The sequence below is a fragment of the Staurois parvus genome, unplaced genomic scaffold, assembly GCF_062004578.1.
Source record: "Staurois parvus isolate SC_StPar_1 unplaced genomic scaffold, SC_StPar_1.0 ptg000549l, whole genome shotgun sequence".
Lineage (NCBI taxonomy): Eukaryota > Metazoa > Chordata > Amphibia > Anura > Ranidae > Staurois > Staurois parvus.
Window position 1 is genome coordinate 215,917 of NW_028318345.1, and position 24,703 is coordinate 240,619.

At 41.3% G+C, this 24,703-nt stretch overlaps 1 protein-coding gene across 5 annotated transcripts in view; it reads left to right on the top strand.

Annotated features, from left to right (window-relative positions):
* The window catches only part of PIP5K1B (phosphatidylinositol-4-phosphate 5-kinase type 1 beta), a 207,046-nt gene that overhangs the window by 16,970 nt on the left and 165,373 nt on the right, over positions 1 to 24,703 (top strand). Inside the window, exon 2 of one of the 5 annotated variants that reach the window (XM_089691040.1) lies at positions 21,295 to 21,408. The exons of the other annotated variants lie outside the window; for them this stretch is intronic. The gene's annotated coding sequence lies outside the window, so the exon portion shown is untranslated. The remainder of the gene's footprint in view (positions 1 to 21,294; positions 21,409 to 24,703) is intronic. 5 annotated transcript variants of the gene reach the window in all.

Below are 24,703 nucleotides of genomic sequence, written 5' to 3' on the forward strand. Positions count from 1 at the left end.
GTTATTGTTCTGTCCCCCTTTGTAATGTACAGCGCTGAGCGAACTATTGGCGCTTTATAAATACTGTATAATAATAATCTGCCCAGCAAACTGCTATTGGTGACAGCAAGCAATCACTCTCTCACCCCAATCTCATAAGCTATAGTCAGCTTCTTTCTCCCAGCTCCTGCCCCTCCCCAGGTCATTAACAGGAACCTGTATGGTCACTTAGTGTTCCATGGACAGCTTGTCCTGTGGGTGGTTGGATCGGTCCTTCATGTGTGACTGCCCTGTCAGGTCTGTTGTCAGCTTACATTACTTAGGGCAGTGTTTATCATATTCCATGAACCTTTATCACAACTTTTTTGCTAAGTAACCCCCGGTGTGTGTTGAGCTGTCAATGAATGTGTATCACACATTCCAAGCAGTCTCTTACTCTTTTACAATAATCAGAATTTACTAACCCAGTTCATTGTGTATAAAATGTGTTATTTGCTGAACTTTTAAACTTGTATATTTAGTTGTACTTGACAAGCAGGAGTACTCCTGAAAATGAAAGATATATCATTGGGAGAACTGTAGCACATGTTGAGAACCACTGACTTATGTTTCCAACAGATATGAGATGACAGTTGCCTGTCATTTTTAGCCAAACAGGGTGAGCTCATGTCTGTGGGTGTAATCATACCTGCCAGTAGACCTCTATCAGGAGATGCTAGCAGTCCTGTAGGCTCAAAAGTTAAGCGTGCATTAGAAAAAAACACACTTGAGACTTATTTGGCAATTTTGTGCAATGCTCTGCAGTATTTATTTATTTTGTGTCATGGGGGGCAGTAAGATTAAGAATGTATGTCTGACCACCCTTTAAATAATGTGCCTGGCTTTAATATGATATGTGCAGCAATGCCTGTAGACAGTGAAGAACTGTCTTACAAAACTTGTTTAACAAGATTGTGTGGCACACCTTTATAGAAAGAAAAGCAAATGTACTGTACATAGAAAAGCAAACTGGAGTGACCTCTTTGGAGAAGACTGAAAAAAAACTACTTTACCATGCATCTGCTATTGTGATGGATGGTTTAGTCATGTTTTCTATGTGTTATCTTTGGATATCCCTTTTGTCTTTTTTTTTTCTCTCCGCTAGCTGTAGTCTACTTCATACTGCCGAAAGGTTATAAACCAAAAACCTACTTTGAAAGAAGGGTGGCTGTAAATGGGACACGCTCACTTGTTGATCTGATGGCCCAGTACAACAATCAGGCAGTGAAGGACCTCTCTATGGGGCAGTAATGACTACTTCTGGCTTCAGAGGCCCTTGTTGTTCCACATACTGTAAATACTTTACACTGTGTTGGACAGTCTTGGTGTGATAGGGTCTATCCTTTTTTTCTTATCATTGAGAAGGAAAATGGTAACACATGCGATGCTTAGATAGTCAAAGAAACATCAGCGATTCCATGTGCTACAGAGGACAGGCAGATGTTTCTTTCCCCACCGTTCTCTCTGTCCATGGCCATCCTTAGTTGCCGTATTTTTACAGATGGGCACAGCTACACTGCACTGGCTTTCATACAGGCATTGAACCCAGTCTCCAGCTAGTTAAGCAGCACTTGAATTATGCTATTTTCTTTCTGTCCACCACAGGTGGAAGGAAAGAAAGTTTCCCTTTTTCCCCTATCAACACAATCAGTGTTGATGAGGGAATCCCTCCCACAACGCAATTGTGTTCTGCTAGGGGGGAGGGAGCCTTCCCTGCTGGCAGAACACAAAGATCACTGCTGGCGGCTATAGACCCCGGCAGAGATTGCATGAATAAAATCTGACAAGCTGTCAGTACTGAAGTTGATTGACAGATCGACTTCAGTACAACCAGCCTGCCCATAGATGGATCGAATCTCAGCCAGTTCAGCAGGTTTGATACATCTATGGCCGGCTTTATGGTTCAAGTGGAGATTATTAATGTGCCTATAGATAAAAGGACCAGTGCTGTCTGGCTAGTTATGGTCAGATTGTGAAGCATTCAACTTCTGACCCTTCCAGATATCCCTTGGCTGAGCCTTTTTGGTAGAAGAATTGAATGCATAGTTTGAATTGTCCTAGCTAATAATATTGCTTTTCCCTCTCTTCTGCATAAGTACAAATGTAAACCTTTAGCTAAGCTGAATGTGCAGGTTTGAAGATGGACCTTTTTATATCTTCTTGCAGATCTTTTGACAGTCAGACCTTGACTGTTTACATCTGACCACTATTTCATGTATGTAGCAGGACTGATGCCGAGAGAAAGGAAGAGATATGGAAGTGGCTGACAGTATGTGGGGTCACAGACCAGATCTCCTGTTTTTGTCATTGGACCATGTGGTTTAAAACTCCCAACTCACGTTTATGCTGCAGCCTGCAGCAATTCCAAGATACATATTGCCAGAAAGTGCTAAACCATTCCACTATGCAATGACTATTGTATTGTCTCCCGTTATATTGTAAAGGGCTGAGCAAACTGTTGGCGCTATATAAATCCTGTATAATAATGACTAACCAGTATAAGGCCTTATAGTTCAGAAACCGCATAGGCGTAAATTGTCAGAAGATGTGCCTGATTACCAGCAGTGACTGCTCCTAATTAGTTATGCAATTTACTTCAATCGCAAAGATCTACCAAAACTGGTTCCAGATAGGTAAAATATAAGAAGCTCTGGGATACCTAAAATTGGAGTAAAGAAAATGTGTAGGTATTGGGTAAAGTCACACTAAACTATGTCCTTACTCTCCAAAAATAGTCCATACATATCAATTACTTAAGGGCCCTGTAGCTGTTTTGTTTAAAATTGCATCCTATTTTTCTGACACCTTGTAATATCCTCCATGAGCTCCTGAACCCCTCCTTTCCCCCAGTACATCCATTTGTTTGAGACAAGCAGTGCATGTTAGTTGTGGCCATGTGCACTGCTCTATGCACACTACAAATCCATCTCAGGAACATATGAGGGTGGCTACGTTACTACATACAGTGGGACCATGGTAATAAATGTAGCCACCAAAGAAGTCTGATCATAGCACAGAAAAGGATTTTACAGATTTGGAGGAGACTGAGAGCATTCGAAGGAGTGGGGAGGGTGTACGGTGTTAGTTCACCTTTTCACTTTTTATGAAAAGCTGAACTAAAGAATACATAATTGAATAGGATTTTTATTTCTTAAACCAAAGTTTAGTGTTCTTTTATTGCAAAATTCTAATTATAATTTCTTCTCATTAACAAAAATATCTCAACTTGCGTAGTTTAGTGGGAACAGGATCATGCTGTAATTGTTTACTCATCTAGTACTAGTTCATTGCATGACTTCAGGTGACACTTGTGTATCTTGGGTGTGAGCACCACAGCTAACGTATCATGCCTCATATGGTCTCAAGTGTCTGTGTTCCTAATCGTCCATTGCCTAGCATCTTAATTGCCCATGTAATGTAATCTCAGCTAAAAAAAAAAGTATGCCTTACTTTAGGAATAATGTTTCTTTGCTTACCCCTAGTGAAACACTTGAACTTCACAGGTCAGGGCTTGGGGCACATTGACAATCATTTATTGCCTGCCCTTTTAAACAACTGCAATTTTCTTTCTGGATGCTTGTAAAGCAATCTGTCTTGTTATTATTATTATTAATAATAATAATAATAATAATAATAATAATATTTTACAGGATTTATATAGTGCCAACAGTTTACACTATCAGTATATTTTCACTTCTGATAGCTATAGTGATACAATAGTTGATATGTTTATTCAGTTTATTATTTCCTTTATTTCTCAGTGGACACGATCCCTTTATGTATCAATACAGCAAACCCCACCTTTTAAATGCCAGACGAGGCAGGAAGACCATGGGTGGGACTTTATATGGGACTTTATATGTGCCAATGAGAAATCACACAGAAATGATAAAGTAGTCCATTTTTATCCCATAAAGATAAAAACCATAAGGTACAAAACTCCATTAAAAACAGTGAATTCACATAAAAAGCTCGTCTTGCAGTATTTAGGCCTGGCCAGGACCAACGTGTTTTGCAAAGGGTTAACTTCTTCAGGATCCATGCCTTAAAGGAGAAGTATAGCCAAAGCTCTTTTGGTTGTACTTTTGTGTATCACAGAGGAGCAGTTCATTCTGCACTCCTGTGACCAGTCTTCAGCCAACAGCAGAATACAGTCCACTGTTGGCTGATGTCACTCAGCTGGTCCAGGCTGGGGAAAGATCCATGCAGAAACCTGGACCGGCACCTGGCTCACCCTCTCAGCGAGCCGTCGAGAGTCTGAGCCAGATTTCCCACGTCCTCCACAACCCAGCGCTTTAGTGAGCACTGGGGGGGTCAGAGCAGACAGTGGTCACTGCCAGTCACGGCTCTCTGCTCAGAACAGTAGGGAGAACTGAGCGATCAGCGGTGAGTTCTCACCCTTAGAACCGGCGGGGGAAAGATGCAGCATCGGATTGATGCTGCATCCAACCAGGTTAGAATAATTTGTTTTTTAATTCTCTTTTCATTGTATATTCTATTTCATGAATTATACATTCTTCAAGCACCAATTGTAGATCTCATTCCTCAGAACATCATTTATTATTATTAATATTATTATTATTAATAATAAAATATATATATATTTTTATTATTATTATTATAATGCAGGATTTATAAAGCGCCAACAGTGCATTACAATATAAGGGAGACAATACAGCAACAATACAGTTCAGTACAAGACATGAATATGCTGTAAGTGATGTATTTTGAATAGCAGTTGTCATCAACTCTATGGGGTCACAAACAGGACTAAATCCAAAAGGCTCCAAATATATTGCCATATCCCCATATCCTATATAGATGCTTTCCTGTCCTATGTTCACTGCCTCAATATAAAATACTTTCATGAAAGCCACGTCCACGTCATCAAGAGTGATTCCAGTATGGCACCCAAGCATTTTAATCTACTGCAGTCATCTTTCTAGCCACTTATAGAGCAGTCTATCTTGTATGCACAAAATCATATACCCATTAAATAGTATATTTTCACTTCTCGTAGCTGTAGTGATACATTTATTCAGTTACTACTTCATTTAGAAAAAAAATAGAAAGTGTGTCTTGTCTTCCATGGTGCAATCTGCTCCAGCTCAGAAAAAAAGAAGGTGCAGCCTCAGCTGAGATAACCATAAAGTGCTGTCAATTTATATTTTGCTCAGGGCGCTGCAAATCTTGATGTACTACTCAGTCAGCACACACATGGCTCTAAACATCAGCATTTAACAATGCTTGTGCATGGTTTTGAATGCCGCTCTTAAAAGCCTTATACAAGAAAATTACACCAAATCAATATTGCATTTTACAGACTATTTCTATTTGCTTGCAGTGGCTGAAAGCTATAGCGTCTTGGAAAACTTCTACTCAGAATGGCAGGGGTTCTTGTCTAGCGTGGTTTGTGGTTTTGTTAATAACGCAAGGATAAAGGTCAGTGTCTGCTAGTCAGCCATGGCTTTCCTTTCTGTTTGAACGATACAATTACTGATAGACACAAGATGACCGATCGTTTTTCTTTCGAGTGTAAGGAGTGGATTTACCTAATAACACCTCACTTGTGTTTACTCAAGATCACATTAAGAAAATGTTATTTTTGTTGTTAAATATCCCTGAACCTATTCTATTATGTGACATTCATTCAAACATTCCTCATATTTTGGCTCGGTTCGCACTACTATGATGTGATTTACAATGTGATTATATGGTGTGACTTTGATGAGACTGCATATTCTTTGGGGCCAAGTCCAACTGGAAATCACCAAAGTACTGCAGGAAACTTTTCCAAAATTGCAACATTCTGAATCACATTGATTAGGATGGGCCCCATTGAAAACTATTATATTCCCCTTATTTTGTGATTCTGTGTAACTCAAGTCGCATCAGAAGTTGAACTAGTGTGAGCCAGGACTGAAGTGACACTAAACAATACACTTATCCTCCAAAAGTAATCCATACACATCCACTGCTTAATGGCCCTGTAATCTATATTTCATGAAATTGTTTCGAAGGGCTGGTTCACAATGGTGGTGGTTGGGTGATAACATTCGAGCCATGCTTTTACTGCCCCCCCCCAACCACTACCTCCTTTACCACATACCACGTGATTATTATTTATTTATTTATTTCAGGTACTTATATAGCGCCATCAATTTGCGCAGCACTTTACATATATATTGTACATTCACATCAGTCCCTAACCTTCAAGGGGTGTACAATCTAAGGTCCCTAACTTACATTCATACATACACATACTAGGGCCAATTTGACAGGAGCCAATTAACCTACCAGCATGTCTTTGGAGTGTGCGAGGAAACCGGAGTTCCCGGAGGAAACCCACGCAGGCACAACATGCAAACTCCAGGCAGGTGGTGCCATGGTTGGGATTCAAAAAGGCGACCCCAGTACTGCCAGGCAGAAGTGCTAACCACTTAGCCACAGTGCTGCCCAATAGATGCTTTGCTTCTTAGCTGAGCAAGGAATTATACCTCTTGTTAAGTGAATGGGGCCACTCTGCAACTGCCCTCAACCAAGTACAATGCAGCGCGCAACATGTGGGTGCAGGGTTCAAGGGGTTAAAGCAGATGACACAACGCTTTTTCAACACCTGTGAAATGCTCTCTGAAGACCATGGAGAATGAACATAGCCACTGTCTAATAGGAAGTCAGATCACAGCAGCAAAGACAAATGAATTTGGAGGAGGCTGAGAGCAATAGAAAGTATTTTTTGAGTTAATGATACATACTTGAATAGAATAAATAATTTAATCCATAATTTTGTGTCATTTTAAGTTGAATTGACCATGTATAGGTTATTTTATTTTAGGGCAATTGTAACCTAACAATATTCAGTTCACAGACATAAACATCACTATGGAATTGGTATTGGACTGTTGGAAGCCCTTTCTTCTAAGGCTTCATTTGTACAGGCATTTACACACACTGCATATCCCAGCGGCAAGAGTCTGCAGATTGACAGATGTCTGCGGTTAGCTGCAGCCGCTGAGCCATGCAATGATGGGCTGAGGGCAGCTGCAGCTATTCTAGACTGTTCACACGGCCAGCAATTACCTGCAGTGATCATGGCTGGATGCACTTTGTACGAATGGAGCCTAATGAATCATTATATAGCCGCCAGTAGTAATCATTGTGTTTTGTCAGTAGGTAAGGCTCCCCGCCAGCAGAGCACAATAGCGCCGCAATCAGTGTTGATGGGGGAATCAAACAATTTTCTTTCCTGCAACCCGTAGTTGCAGGAAAGAAAATAGTTTAATGTATGGCCTTAGCCTGCATGTTGGTTAGTAAAGCCACCCTTTACATTAGCAGATCAATAAAGCCCATTAAAACCAGAGCACATCCATTATTATGTGCATTTCAGCCTGCACTATGATGTGTTAACCTGCATTGCAGTGCTTTATTTTTTTTTTTTACCTCTCAATGTTACTGTTGTGCACTGCAGCATATTGCAGTGAGTTACAGCCTGGGAATGTGCTGTGCAAAAATTCAACTTGTCTTTTTTGGTTGGTATGAACTGAAGCAATAGGATGAACAGCAAATTGCCTTTTTCTTGCACACGAACGACAGTCAGCAACACTGCTCAATGCTTCTGGTGTGAATGGGCTCTCAGGGAAGCTTGGGAGGCAGGATGGGGGAGGGGAACAAAGTTGGACTTTTGTAAGAAGACTTATGATTTGCATCTACCTTTATCGCTTGATCTACTAATTGTTTTGACACGTGCTTCTCACTTATGCCAAAATAAATATTTAATCAGTAAGCCTGTCTTATGATCATTTAAAGTGTATCTCCATCAAAAAATGTTTATTATTATTATTATACAGGATTTATATAGCGCCAACAGTTTGCTCAGTGCTTTACAATAGAACGGGAGACAATACAGCAACAATACAGTTCAATACAAGAGGGATAGGAGGGTCCTGCTCCTTGGAGCTTGCAATCTAGGAGGTGGTTATTTCGTATTGGATAAAATAGGTAGTTTTGTAAACTCATGGCAGGAGTTTATTGCTGTTGGAGAGATTGACTCTCCCTCTTTATCGTGGTGACCATTGGCACTAGCAAAGAAAGTTAGAGGAAATCAAAAAATGTAGAATTTTCAACAGAACAGGAAATTAGGAGAAATTTCAGAAAGAGACTTCCTCTCCTCCCACTGAAGAGATTTTCTTTCCCTTCCTGTTGCATCTCCAGGACCTGAAAGTTAAGTGAAATCTCCTGAGACACAGACAGCAATAAAAAAAGATGGACAAGGGTTCTAGCCATTCCTTAACCTACCCAGAGCTAAAAATTAATATTTAGGTGGACATACTCCTTAACCCTCTGGTCACATCGGGTGCGACTTGGCATGCAATTTGCAAACCATATGCCAAGTCGCACCCTATTGTCCGCTATTAGAGCGGTCATATAGTGCAGTTCTCGCTTGGTCGGAGCCACACTGATTTCTAAAGTCGTGCATGCACTACTTTTGGTGCGATTTGCATAGATATCTGTGTCAGATGTATTGCAAATCACACCTCAAATTGGCAAGTCACCCGACTTTGAAATCGTACGACTTCACTGTAAGTCGCACGATTTCAAAATTGGCTTTGATGTGACCGGGGTGTAAGGCTAAGTTCACATCTGTGCGGGTGGTGCCGCTGCGGATGTGCACGAAAATCTGTGCTGCCGCACCACCCACACAGGAGAATGCGGACCCGCGGACGTTTGCCATTAGTTCCCATGCGGGCTGTGTTTTCAGAAGAAGTGCAGGGACTTCTCTGCGTGTCACGGGGCATGGGAGTCCATTCAAATGAATGGGCTCTTGTGCCCCCGCAAAGCGCGGCCCACACGGCCACATATATGTGAACCAGGGGTAAGTCAGATTTAAAATCGCGCGATTTGTGTGTGATTCCAGGTGTGATTTCTGAAGACTTTATTGTGACTTGTGAAGATTTTCAACGATTTCACGCGATTTGCTTTACCATTTACTTTATATTCTATGTATGTGAAATCGCAATAAACTGCAGAAACGGTAATGCAAGAACTACTTTAGAAATCATGTTGCAGCAAATCGCACATGTTAAGACACTGACATTCATTAGATGTGATTTCAGGTGCGATTTCAATTCGCAAATCACACCTGAAATTGCACCGGTATGACCAGGCACTTAAGCAGAACTACACTGCATCTGAGCACCACAAACCAAAAACGCTATTTAATTCATGTTTATTATTCAAAGCAAACTCCTCATCCAATCATGTCTCCATGATTTATTTTGCAGGGAAATCCCTTTGAAAAACCACCCTCTAGCATTTCTGGCCGAGGCATCAAAATAGTTGTGAGTGAATTATACTGTAGATGTTATACAATTTGTGTAACTTGTTTGATATCAGAATTACTCAGCAAGTATCAAGTGTATACTTCTACTCTATAAACCAGGGATCTCCTAACTTTCTAAGCAAAGGGCTACTTTACCGTCCTTCAGACTTTAGAGAGGCTAGACTGTGGCCATTGGGAGCAGAAAACATCCAGACATCAGTGGGAATAGACAATGCTCCATCTTTGGTGTCAGTCGGAGGAATACCACCCTATCTTTGGTGTCATTTCACGGAATTGTGCCCCATTGTTGGTGTCACTGAGAGGAATTGTGCCCCATTGTTGGTGTCAATGGAAGGAGTTGTGCCCCACCATTGGTATCAGTGGATAAAATAGTGCCTCAAGGGTTGGGTAAAAGCAAGCAAAGGGCCGCATCTGGCCTCCGAGCTGCAGTTTTGATACCACTGCTATAAACCGTAAACATAGGCAGTCAGATGTGCAAAAATGATCTGATTGGCTTACTGCACCTGCTAGCAAGCTCTTAGATATGAACATTTGACTTGAATGGACCATGCAACACCTCGTGGTACTAGTTTACCAGTAGGGAATAGTAGCGTTTGGGCAAGGAGGAGAGCCTTAGGGAACGGTCTAGCCCAGCAATGGGCAAACTACGGCCCGCGGGCCGTATACGGCCCGGCGGACCTTTTAATCCGGCCCGTGGAGCGTGATACTGTCAGGATGGCTGTCAGGATGTGTGTAGGCAGGGCAGCGTGACGAACGTGAGGGGAGCTAGGCTCCTCTCACAGTCCGCCCTGAAGACCGGAACGGCGCGGGAACACGGCGAGAGGAACGCGCGGAGCAAAGGTAAGTAAATTGACACAGGGGGGACTTGGCTTACTACTTGGGGGGGAATAGTACTGTGGGGGATGAAATACTATATGAATGATGAATTAATATGGGGGATGAATTAATATGGGGAATGAATTACTATATGGGGGATGAATTACTATAGGGGATGAATTACTATATGGGGGATGAATTACTATATGGGGGATGAATTACTATGGGGGATGAATTACTATGGGGGATGAATTACTATGGGGGATGAATTACTATATGGGGGATGAATTACTATATGGGGGATGAATTACTATGGGGGATGAATTACTATGGGGGATGAATTACTATGCTTACTATGGGGGAATATTACTATACTTACTATGGATGACACATACACATCATTCATCTACTCTTGGTCCGGCCCCCGGGTCCAATATATGAACCCATTGCGGCCCTCAAGTCAAAAAGTTTGCCCACCCCTGGTCTAGCCCTTTGCACTGGGAGCTGTGTGCCAAAGTTTTGGCATGCACTGATTTTAGTCAGTGACTAAAGTCTGCAGGTTGAACGATAATATCTAACAGATTCCTCCAACCAGATGACTAATCTGTAGTGCCAACTATTGTATTCTGAAAGCTGGCACCAGCGGCTATCAGAATACCTGAACAGCAGGTCTAACCAAGCCAGAATGGTCACATACAACTGAGCAGACAATGTTGGTGAACCTATATATCTTGTTGTCTGTGTCTGCCTATTGATATACAACTGTGGAACATATTCATTGTATGGCATTCACAAAACAATATGCTGCATTGTTTCACAGGGAAATTTAATATAGAGGAAATTTTAGAAGATAATGAATAGATAGGAGTGTTTACATAATAAACAGGATATCTGAGTTTTGTGCACATTCTAAATAAGACTATGGGGTTGATTTACTAAAACTGGACAAAGCTAAATCCGGTGGAACTCTACATAGAAACCAATCAGCCTCCAGGTTTTTTGTCAAAGCTGAAGTTAGAAGCTGATTGGCTATCATTCACAGCTGCACCAGATTTTTCACTCTAGTTTTAGTAAATCAACCCCTATGTAATAGCCAAGCAGTGTTTTGTTTCCATTATCTTTTATTGTTAATGTTAAATGATATTAAACCCTCAGTCTTTAAACGCTTTCATTAGCTGATTTAATCACTGATTATGTAGCTTCTTTACCTTTCGATCCTTACCTATGTTCCAGTTTAAGTTGGTGCTCTGACTACTTCCCCAAGTTTCCTGCCTCAGGGTGGCTCCTTCTATCACAGAATCCTGTGAAGTCACCCTTGCATGCCGGACTAGAGTTGTATTTCCCTATACTATGTGTATCAATAGAAACACACAGCCACATAACTTAGGATGGTGAGGCACTCCCCTGATTCTCCCCCTGCTGTCCCCTCTCCAAGATGACAGACTGGAGACTGCATTGTACACCGTTAACGCTTTCCTTTCGAAAACTAGGAAGTTCAGGAAAGAAGTACTGAGATAGCAGGAGCCAGCAGTATTGACATTTGTAACTGCAAATGCTGGGGTAAAAATTTTGATAAATAGATTACTGGGGAATGTTTATTTTATTGTGCTCAATGTGTTACGCTAAAAAACACTGAAGATTTAATACTACTTTAAGAGCTCTAGGGAGGATGTGTAGAAGGTGTTGTCCTTAGTAAGGAGGTTGCACCATGATAACAAGTATTACAATGTAGTTGTTTGTTTTACTTCTACTTCTAAGGCATGATGGAGCAATCTTGTGTAGAATTGCTACAACCAATGGCTGCAGTGCTGATCAGTGTATTCTGAGGAGAACAAGGGAGTCCCCGCTGTCAGAATACAATATCGCAGCAGGGGAGATTCTCGCATCCACATTACTTGTATGGATGCAGGAATCTGTCATTTGTTTTAAAATTTAACCTACTGGTTGAACAAAAAAATTGTCTGTGTATACCCTGCTTAAGACAGGGAGAGGGATATTTACTAAAACTGGTTCATCCAGAATCTGGTGTAGCTGTGCATGGTAGCCAATCAGCTTCCAACCTCAGCTTGTTCAATTAAGCTTTGGCAATAAAACCTGGAAGCTGATTGGATTCTATGCAGAAGTGCACCTGATTTTGTACTCTTCAGCTTTAGTAAATAAACCCCAAAGTGTGTTTCTGCCTGGATCATCAGGTGAGAATGAGGGAAAAAAAACTAAACACAGAAAACTAATGCAGCCATCACATTTAAAGATTGTTTTGGGGTTAATACCGCTTTATGGTTTCTCTACATGTTCCCTATAACATAGCACATCTTCACTTTTTGAGTTCAGGTTCACTTTAAGAAGAATGCAAATCTGGGCCAAAGCATATTTTTTTACTTGTGTAATTCCTATTATGTATTCTTTATTAACATTATGATTGATACATATTGAATGTCAACATCCATTGTCTGTAGCAAGTTTCTTTTCCCATATTACAAAATAAACAGGCTTATCCGTGTCCACCCTTTCATGTAGTCAGTAACTAGCATGACAAACATTGTAACACAGGTTATTTTTCTAAGCTCCATCAGGAAGATGTGTGTTGGAATCCTGCTATCAGTGTAATTAATTATTCCTGCTTCATATCATGCACTTATGAGGACATAGGAAATTTGTCAGCATTGTCCTAACACTATTTGTCTGGAAAGTTACTTTGATCACAAGATTATCTGAGGTTTAGCAATGGATCCACAAATAAAACTGACCCCTGTCAGAGGATATCCCTTTAAATAGAGGTTGGCCATAGAAGGACAGATATCTTCCTAAGAAAAATGAACCGAGGGATATCTTCACATCCTAGCAGGATGCTTCCCAGCAGCAGAACCTGCTACAATAAAAGCCTAATGACAATAACTGCACACGTAAAGCACTTCTGCTTTTCACCATATTAGCTAGAAGGCTCATGATCTGCTCACAGTGAACTCCCTGTACAATATAGAACACTTCCAATCAACTTACATTAGAGTTGACCACACACTCATAGATTTCTTTCATTTAGCCTGCAAACTATACAAACAAATTTAACAGATTCCTCTATCCACATTAAACAGCAGGTGCCGGCTGTCAGAATTTTGTATTCTGACAGCCAGCAGCCACAACAGATTGGATGCAGCCACTGTTCAGCTGACAGTTTTCTACCTGACTGACTCCTTCAACAAAAGTTGATTGAACAATTATACAGTGCATAAAGAAAGCAGATGTATTGACTGTCGGGCAGTATCAACTGAGGTTCTTCACTGTGTAATATGCTCTACTATAGATTCATGTGACCTCCTCTGCTGCAGTCTGATGGTGTCACAAACTAGTACTACTGCTATACTGTAATTCATGCTGTCCTTACTGTAAAGGCCAGATTTTGGGGATCGAACTGAAGCTTGCTGTGGTCAGTACCAAGGGCCTTGCTCATGCATCCCTGGAATCCCTCATTTGAAGCTAATAATATCTTATAACTAATGACCATATACCAGACAATTTCAAGTATGTGAATGAATTGAATTAAATATGCACTATAGACATTAAAAATATGTTACAGCTACCACTTTTATGCTTTACCATAATTAACATCAGAATAGAATGTATCATTAGAGCATATTCAATAACAGTGGTCTCCAAACAGATGTGGCCCTTTGCTTGCTTTTATGTGGCCCTTGGGGAATTATTCCTCTCACTGTCAGCAACAGTAGGGCATTGTTCCTGCTACTGACACCGTCAAAAGGACACTATTCCTCCTATTGATACCAATTATGGGACCCTATTCCTCCTATTGATACCAATGATAGGGCACTATTGCTCCTTTTTATACCAATTATGGGGCACTTTTCCTCCTATTGATACCAATAATGGGGCACTATTCCTCCCATTGACACCAATGATGGGGCACTATTCCTTCCACTAGCACCATTGATGGGGCACTATTCCTCCTACTGACACCAATGATGCAGCACTGTTCCTCCCACTAATACCAATGATGGGGCATTATTCCTTCCATTGACACCAACGATGGGGCACTATTCCTCCCATTAACACCAACGATGGGGTAATATTCCTCCCATTGACACGAATGATGGGGCACTATTCCTCCCACGAACACCAATGATGGGGCACTGTTCCTCCCATTGACACCACGATGGGGCACTATTCATCCCACTAACACCAACAATGAGATGCTATTCCTACCACTGACACTAATGATGGGGCACTATTCCTCCCACTGATACTACTGATGGAGTACTATTACTCCCCCTAATACCAGCGATGGGGCACAGTTTACTCCCACTGACGCCAGGACATTTTCTTCTCCCACTGGCCACAGTCCGCCCCCCAAAAGTTTGAAGACAGTAAATTGGCCCTTTGTTTAGAAAGTTTGGAGACCCCTGTTCTATAACATTACTTGCTGAAGTATGCCATAAAATGAAATAAATTACATTAAAGCTTTCATAAAAAGTGTGCAATAGACTTTTCTTTTTTGTTACACCTATAATTACACATGAAGAAAGAATTGCCAATAATGTTGTCATAAACACAGCACTCCTTGGAAAGTACAAGATATTCTGGGTGGGTAAAGAGAGTGTACATCTGCAGGATGCACCAGATCTTTGTACGCTGCATGAGCTGTAATTTAGACTAGTAATTTCCATGGGCCAAATGTGACTCTTTTGTAGCCCTTATCCTGCCACTGATATGAGGCATTTTTCTACCCACTTACACCAACAGTGGAGCAGAATTCCTGCCACTGACACCAAAGATGGGGCACTATTTCTTCCACTTTTACCAATGATAGGGTACTTTTTTTTCACTCCTACTGACCACCGAGCCTGAAGCATTGTTTACTCCCACTGATGCCAAGACATTTTTTACTCCTTCTGGCCTCAGTCCACAGCCCTCTATCTGAAGGACAGTGCACTGGCCCTTTTTAAACAAAGTTTGGAGAACCCTGGTCTGGAAGTTAAAAATGATATATCCTGAACTGCCAAGCCACTTCCATGATACTACACTACAGCTGGGAGCCCAAGGTACAAAAAGGCTTCTAGGCTGTAGATTTGGCTTCCACTTCCAGACTAGTTGTGAATCATTGCAGAAGGTAGCAAACAAGCAATGAAGCCCACCAGTATAGGTGGGTATATTCCTATTCTGTACTCCTCATAGTTCCATTGTGCCAAGAGTTCAACCTTAAAACAGAAGTATTGGATTTTATTTTATTTTTTTTAAATCATACTTACATAGGTGTATACAGCATCAGTCTCCCACCAACATTAAGGCTGAGAACTGAGCGATGAAACACCACTGATCGCTCAGTTGTCCCCGCCATTCTGAGCAGAGAGCCAGAACTGTCAGTCTCCGGCTTTCTGCTCTGCCCCCCCCCCCCCCCCAGTGCTCACTGGAGTATTGGGCTGTGGAGGGGACGGGAACAGCTAGCTCGGGCTCTCAGTGGTTTGTTGAGAGGCTGAGCCAAGTTCTGTCCCAGGCTCCTGGTCGGATCCTGACCATCTGATCACGATTTCTCCCCAGCCTAGACTGGCTCTGTGACGGTAGCTAAAAATGAGTCACAGGAATGCAGAACTGGCTTTGCTGTACTTCCGTAAACCTTATTTGCTATTGTAAAGGGGTATTATATAAGCATTATAGAAGAAAAACATTGTACTACATTGTGATTGCATGCCTACTGGATGATAAAGACAAGTGCAGCTTTCAATAGGTAAAAATCATTTTAGAAGTGTTAAACTCCCTTAACCTGTCCAACAAAAGGCAATGTCATAGCACATGCTAAGTTGGTGTATTTAGAAAAAAATCCTAGAACCTAAGGTTAAAGCGGAGCTCCACCCAAAAGGGGAAGTTCCACTTTAAGCCTTTGTCCCCTGCTCCCCACCAAGTCAGTTCCCCCCAGTGTCAGAATGCCCGCTGCAGTCCCGCTATAATTCACTGATTGCCGCCATTACTAGTAAAAATAAAAAAAAAATCCCAGAATACATAAGGTCATTTGTAAATATTATAACTTTCACGTAAGCCAATTCATTTACACCTATTGGGATTTTTTTTAGCAAAAACATGTAACAGAATACATTTTGGCCTAAATTTATGATGAAATTAGATTTTTTTATATTTTTTTACTGGACATGAAAATTGAAAACGCACAGGCGATCAAATACCACTGAATATAGGTTTGTATAGCGAGTGCCCACTGTAGTAAAAAGTTTTTTTTTATGTAAGCTGCTAGAACACCTAAAAAGGTAACCAACATAACCTTCCAAGATAGTATATAGAGAAAAAGGTGCAGCGCTAATAGTGCCAGTAATGCTATATCAATATCAATATCAAATCAATATCTGAAAGTGTACAAGTGATATTAAAGGTTAATTAAACGTCCCAAAGTCACACAAGGGGTGTGATATACAAATTCTGTTGTGTCCTTTTCCAAGAGTGATAGTTAATCCACAGGTGAACAGGAAATAAGTGAAATACGCACTCACCAGAAGTGCGTTCAATATACGCATGAAAATAAAATTCCTCTCTCATCAGGTACATCAGGGTCCTTTGGTTTCAGGTTAGACTGCGCTCTCACTAGACATCCATCCTGGCCGGATTCCCTGGTTCACTTCTGGGGTCCCTCCTTAAGCTTGATTCATCTGGGGTCCCTCCTTAAGCTTGGTAACTTCTGGAGTCCCTCCTTAAGCTTGGTACTAAAAGGGCGGCGCTCATAGCGAGCAATAAGGGACATCACATAGCGTGATACTGCATAAAAAGGCTTTATTTCCAAGTAGAAGTAAAATAGACAAGTGAAGGTACTGACCGCAAGAATAATGTGTTGGCCACCAGCGGTGGATTAGATGTCCATGTGCTGTAGCCCCCCTTGACGCGTTTCGTGCAATGCACTTTGTCAAAAGGGTCCAGGGCTTACCAAATACCACTGAAAGAAAGCTCTATTAGTGGGAAAAAGGACGTAAATTTAATTTGGGTGCATCGTTGAATGACCGCGCATTTGTCAGTTAAAGTAATGCAGCGCCGTAGCGCAAAAAATGGCCTGGTCAGAAAGGGGGGGGAAATCCTCTGGAGGCCAAGTGGTTAAGGTTGTTAAAACTGACAAAGTTCCCAACATTAATTACTAAGTACTAACATCTACTGTGAGCAGTGTAGATGGTTGTTTTTCTTATGATTCTAGTAACAAAGGTGAAAGCTGTATCTTAGTGGAATTTTTCTAACCTTCGCTCACTATAATCCACACCCAATCTAGGCATTTTTAATGTTGGGCAATGTTGATGTTTACAGAAAGTTTCAATACTTATTAATAATTCTCGAAGGAGAATTCATCAGTTTTGATGGCTGTTTGGAGAAACCGTAGATAAGATTATAGATGATATCTAACAACCTGTTGATCTCATTTGTTAAATAAATGACTGAAATCGAAATAGTCTTATTGTTTAATGTAGTGGTAGAAAAGGGTAAACTGTAAATGTGTTCTGTAAATAGTGCATTCGTTAGCCAACTTCTTTTGCGTAATGAAGGTGATGTGTACTTATAGAACACCTTCTGGGTGTAGAGCCCGGTTGTCCTATAAAAAAATGACAGAAGGAAAAATTCCTTAAAGCGGAACTAAACCCATCGATTTAACAGTTGCAAAAAACAGTTGCATGAGGGGAATTTTAACTTTTAGGCTCCATGCACAACAAGCTTCTTTTTTAAGCTCAAAAAATGCTGGATAAAAAAACGCTGGTAATAGCATTTTTTTGTAGCGTTTTAGTATTGTTGAGGAGTGTTAGTGTTTTATTAGTGTTTTTACAGTACATATAGAGTAAGAAAAAAAGCTATTAGGAGCGTTTTAGGAGCGCTTAGTGTTTTTTTCTTTTTGCTAGAAAAACGCTCCAAAATAACTCTACAAAAACAATTGTATTTCTGCTCCTAGACGCTGAAGCTCAAAAAATGCTAATAGCCTAAAGTAGTGTGCATGGGCACATAGGATAACACTATTTAGCTTCTAGGAGCAGAAAAAATATGCTGATAATAGCTTCTAGGAGCTTATAAAAACACTAGTGTGCATGGAGCCTTATATTTTCTTGTGCTCTCAACCAATCTGTCAGACCATCAAATGGTTGGTGTCATAACTGATCACTTGTGCAGGATCAAGGCAGTTGAAGATCAAACAGGGGCCAAGGTGGCGGCTTTCTTGGTTAAAAATGATACAAGGGTTTAGTTCTGCTTTAAATTTTAGTAAACAGCTTTAGGAACTTGTGCAGTTAAAGTGAGCCTGTCAGTGAAATAGACCAATGTATATAGGTGTATTTTGTTTTTAAATCAGTTTTTTTAAAACAAAAAACCTGAACTTTCCCAAAAACGTTATGTCCCACTCGTTCCTTTACTAGGCTCTGCCTCATAATTTAAAGCGGAGTTCCACTCAAAGCAGAAGCTCTGCTTATTTGCCTCCTCCTCCTTCTCTTCCACTGCCATATTTGGCACCTTTTGGGGGGAATGGGGGAGGGGATACCTGGTTTTGACAGGTACCCTCTCCCACTTCCAGCTCAGTTCGCCGCGGCGAAGTGTGCCGGAAGTTTGGCCCCCTCCTGCCTCTCTCAGTCTCCTGGGAACTTTCACAGGTACCAGAAGACTGGCGGACTAATTAGGAGGTGCATCGCAACTTGCACAGTTGGCACCAGTCTGTGAAGCCTCAAGCTGTCACAGCCTGCTGCCCACAGTTGAGATGCCGGCACCATGGAGGAGAGAAGAGGAAAAGGGACAGTGCATGTGAGAACATTGCTAGACTGCTGGACAGGTAAGTGTGTGTTTATTAAAAGTCAGCAGCTACAGTTTTTGTAGCTGCTGACTTTTAATGAAAAAAAAAATGGCTGGAACTCCACTTTAACTCTTAAATGTCAAAAATTCTCCTGGCAACTGCGATATTGACATTTGTCACTTGTAGGATGAGGGCCAGATGGGCAGAGGCTTAAAGTGGAACTAAATCCTCTTATCCTTTTCAGCTAAGGAAGCTGCCATCTTAGCCTCTGCTTGATCTGTAACTGCCATGGTGCTGCACATATGATCAATTATGACCCCAGCGCAGCTCACTGTACAAATTCGGCAATGCCAAATCTGACTGAACCACTGTGCATGCACGGGAGTGACGTCATCCCCGCCCGGCCATTGACAGTGGCTGGCAATCAAGACCCGGAATCTGACCCCTCGAAGATGTCAGCAACCAGGCAGGGAGCAGAGGGATGCTGCATTGCTGGAACTGAGGTGAGTATAGTTCCACTGTAAGTCACTGTTCTGCATTGATTCAAGTATATACATGAGGAGTTCTGTCTTCACTCTGAGTTTCCTGATATGCGTATTTGCTCTGAGTCAGTGATTTGGAATGTATTGCAGCCTGAGACAGCCAGGCACCTAGAATTGTTAAAAGGAGGTCAACAATGATAGCTTTTTAAAAATATTGCAGCTGTCAAAATCCCAAATCATGAGCCAGTTTTACTGACCACACAAAGCACAGTTCCCACTGAGGACAGTGTGCTGTGGGCAATCTACCAGTGTTGGTCTATGTCGTCTCAGATTTGACCTCAACATAAAATGTGCAGGGCATGTTTCCAAAGCAAATTAGTCACATCACATGGAAAATGCTTAGCTGCTAACTTTATTTTGAGTATTTCTCATTAGGAGTTATGCAGGCCATACATGGGTTGAATGGTAATGCGATGGTGCCACCATGTTGCTACAAAAAGAATTTTCGTGGCCAAGAATTTTGTTTTCAGGTCACAGCTTTATATTTCTTGCACGATTCTCCCATCATTGATTTGAAATTCGTTTTTCAAAACATTTTTAACATGCCGATCACTCAAATTTGAAGGTCACACGAAAAACGGCCGTTTCTGTGACCCACTAATGGGGCGAAACTTGAATGAAAATTCTTAGAAAACATTTTCGAAAGAAAATTCTTTCGGAATTTGACCCATGTATGGCCGGCTTTATTGTATGTTTCTTTGTAAAGGAGGACATACACTCACCGGCCACTTTATTAAGTATACCTGTTCAGTTGCTTGGTAACACAAATTGCTAATCAGCCAATCACACGGCAGCAATTCAATGCATGTAGGCATGTAGACGTGATGATGACGGCCTGCTGAAGTTCAAACTGAGCATCAGAATGGGGAAAAAAGGGGATTTAAGTTACTTTAACTGTGGCATGGTTGTTGGTGCCAGATGGGCTGCTCTGAGTATTTCAGAAACTGCTGATCTACTGGGATTTTCACACACAGCCATCTCTAGGGCAGGGGTCTCCAAACTATGGCCCTCCAGGTGTTGAGGAACTGCAAGTCCCATAAGGCCTTGCAAGACTCTGACAGCCACAGGCAAGACTCCCAGAGGCCGAGGCATGATGGGACTTGTAGTACTTCAACAGCTGAAGGGCCATAGTTTGGAGACCCCTGGTCTAGGGTTTACATAGAATGGTCCGAAAAAGAGAAAATATCCAGCAAGAGGCAGTTGTGTGGATGAAAATGCCTTGTTGATGTCAGAGTTCAGAGAAGAATGGGCAGACTGGTTGCTTTGACATTCAGATGGTAGGGTCAGAATTTGGTGTAAACAACATGAAAGCATGGATCCATCCTGTCTTGTATCAACAATTCAGGCTGGTGGTGGTGGTGTAATGGTGTGGGGGAGATTTTCTTGGCACTTGCAAAGTGTGCCTAATAAAGTGGCCGGTAAGTGTAGATGCTCTTAGCAAAGAACTACAGTATTTAAATAAAAAAGTTGTGTTTACTGTCAGTTACAGCAGCAATAACAGTCACAGCTTACACAAAGCTAATCATGGAAATATTATGGGCAATAAATATTTGGCTAAGGGCGGCACTTTGTTTCTAGGTTCCTGTTGATTCTGCAGTGGGATGATTAGATAAAAGTGTTTTACAAATAGTAAGTTTAACTTGTTAAAGAAACAGCAGCAGTGAGAACCACTTTGATTGATTGTGGAATAAATACAAAGAGCTATTGTTTAATGCTTTGCAAATATGGCCTGGTGCCTCTTCTAGTGAAGTAGACAGGAAAAGAGTATTCCAGAAAATAAACAGTTTATGTCTTATCTTATCCTATTCCTTTAGATCCAGCAAGGAAACATTACTGACTACTCAAGTGTGAATGTTCTCTCCTTCTCCAGATCATGTGGAATAATACTAGCTTTTACCCATGCCAGACTTTTAGTTGGAACAAAGCAGGTATTTATAAATCTATCTTCAGTTTGAACAGTCACAGGAATATCAAAGCAAGATGTTAGTTTATACTCTTCTCCTGATTTCAGGCTCATATAATTGATTTTTGTTATCATACCTTCAATGCATTTTCAGCCTTCTAAAACAGGCCACTCTACTTTAATATGTACATTGATTTTGCTCTCTGTTAAGGTGTGACACCGGAGCTTGCTCTACAAGTTTCATTATAGTTTTACATTTCATTGCAAATGTCATTGTTGTACAGCAATGAGGCTGACATCATAGCAGTAGTCAGCTGCCAAGAAGTTCAAGCTCCACAGCAGACTTCTTCGTCTTTTATTTATTTTATTATTTCAGGTACTTGTATAGCGCTGTCAATTTACACAGCACTTTACATATATATTGTACATTCACATCAGTCCCTAACCCTCAAGGGGCGTACAATCTAAGGTCCCTAACTCACATTCATATACTAGGGCCAATTTAGACAGGATCCAATTAACCTACCAGCATGTCTTTGGAGTGTGGGAGGAAACTGGAGTACCCAGAGGAAACCCACCAGGCACAACATACAAACTCCAGGCAGGAGGCGCCATGCCTAGGATTTGAACCAACAACCCTAGTACTGCCAGGTGGAAGTGCTAACCATTTAGCCACTGTGCTACCCACTACCATGGTTAAAGAAAACCTGTGCTTTGTACATACAGGGCAAGGCAAAAGGTTTGCTTTAAAGGATATGTTCACCTTTAAAAAAAAAAAAAAAAATGAACATCTTTTTGCAGGTTTAACCACTTCATGGCTGGACACTTTTACCCCCTTCCTGTCCAGGCCAATTTCAGCTTTCAGCGCTATGACACTTTGAATGACAATTGTGTGGTCATGCAACACTATACCCATATGAATTTTGTAGCATTTTTTGAGACAGATAAAACATTATTTTGGTGGTATTTATTCACCACTGGGATTTCTATTTTTTTTTGCTATATAAATGAAAAGTCCAAAAATTTTGAAAAACAAAGTGTTTTTCTTCTAAAATTTTGCAAATAAATAATCTTTATTCATATATCTTGGCAAAATGTATTCGGTTATCTTTTTAGTAAAAATAAATAACTCAAATTAGTTTATAACCAAACATATTTAAAAAAAAAATTTTTTTACATTTTTATTTTTTTTTTTTTTTATATTTTTATGTTTTTGGGCGGTTTTTTAACATTCTGTCACCCTAGTGGTGACACTGTACTACTTGTGGGGGGTGGTGAAGATTTATTTATTTTTTTTACACTGATTGCTTTTACACTAATAAAGGCTATAAAAGCAATAATTGCATTCTTGCAGCCATTGAGAAATACTGTGAGAGCTGTGATTGGTCACAGCTTGTCACATGGTATAAGGCTGTTGTGAATAACCTTGTACCATCTGATCTCTGTGATCATTCACAGATTTCACACGTAGTAAGCAATGATGTCAAAAGTGATCGGGACCTCACACAGAGGTCCCATACAGTGATCGGTGTTCCACTGTGTCCAGATCGCAGTGCCACTTGCTCCCAGGGAGCTCGCACAACCTGAAAATGCGGCTGCCATTTATGAACGGCAACCCGCTCCTTCACTGCTCCCGTCTGGCCGTTTATGTACATGGGCTGGAGGGGAAGTGGTTAAAAAATGTGCATTTATTATTTTTTTAATAGTTATCTGTAAAGCATTGCAGCCACGATCAGTAGATCACGGGTGCAATGCAGGGCTCTTGAAGACTGTCAGTGAACTCTGTGAATGAATGACGTGGCCATATGGGCAGAGCCCTGCATGTCCATGCTCTTTTAAAATAGTGACAACGGGTATGGGGAGAAGATCCCCAGGTTGCACTCACAGGGAGTACGGGGATCGGGGAGAGGCTGCAGAATCAGGAACATGTTACATGTAACACCCTGAAAACAAGTGGAACATGTAACATGTTCCCAAAGGTGAACTTATCCTTTAAAGCTCTCTTCTCTAACAGCACATACTAATTTTTCCTTTGCTCCCCTACTGACCTGTTGAGGTTCTGGAAGAGAAGAAAGAACCTAGTACTTACATTTAGGGAGGGTCATATGACTAATTCCATGCAGCAAAGCATGGGCAAAGCACATGTTTATTTAAAAGAGTAGTTCAGGAAGTGAAAAAAAAAACAAATATACTCACCTAGGTGGATGCGGCATCGGTCAAAGACCACTTATTGTTCAGCTCTCGGTCTTCAGTGAGCAGAGAGCTGGTGACTGTCAGTCTCCGGCTCTTAGCTCTGCCCTTCCAGCGCTCACAGGAGCGCTGGGCTGTGGAGGGGTGGGAGCGGCTGGTTCAGGCTCTCAGCATGGAGAGGCTGAGTCAGCTGCCGGTCCAGACATCTGGGTGGATCTTGGTATTAAAGTCGGGGTCCCTTCAGAGTCTGGACCAGCTGAGTGATGTCAGCTGACAGTGGACTTTATCCCGCTGTTGGCTGCAAATGGTTCACAGGAGTGCAGAACGGAGTGCATTCCTGTGATCAATAGAAGATCTAAGTAGAGTCAAAAGAACTTTGAGCATACTTCTCCTTTACAAATTCCCAAATTGTGCTGGCTCTAGATAGACGTCTGTTCACCAAGAATGGTGGTGCAATAGTACTTAATTCCATGGTTTTCTACACTTCAGCTCCACTGGGACAGCAATATTTTTCCTAACTTAGCTGATGGGTGAATATAGGTTACATCAGGGCTCGACAAATCTCAAGCACCAGGTTGCTATGGTGACAAGAAATTGTGTCCTGGCACCTGGTTCACACACTACCTCCCATTGACTTCAATGCAAAATCGCATCCCATTGACTTAACTGCAAAAATGCCACCTATTGACTTAAATGCAAAATCACGTCCCACTGACTTCCGTGCAAAAATGTCCCCTATTAACTTCAATGCGTCCCATTGACTTCAGTGCAGAAACACCCCCTATAGATGTCAAGGCAAAATTACGACCCATTGACTTCAATGCAAAAACTCCTGTCAATAGCAATCCCCTGTAAACACTTATCTCTGCATGCCACTCTATCACTTGCGAGTCTGTAACGCACCGCTACAAACTTGCACAGAACCTTTTTCGGAATGGTACTCAAAACACAATGCATGTGGATTACATCTGTGTGAACAATAGGAATACATAATATCTAGCCTGTCATGTGAATCTGTGAGTTTGAAAATGCATATAGAATCACATAAGTGTGAACCAGGGCTGCTCCATTTACACCTGGGTGTTTTGGGAACGTGGCAGAATTGCTGTGATCACAAAACACCGGTTCAG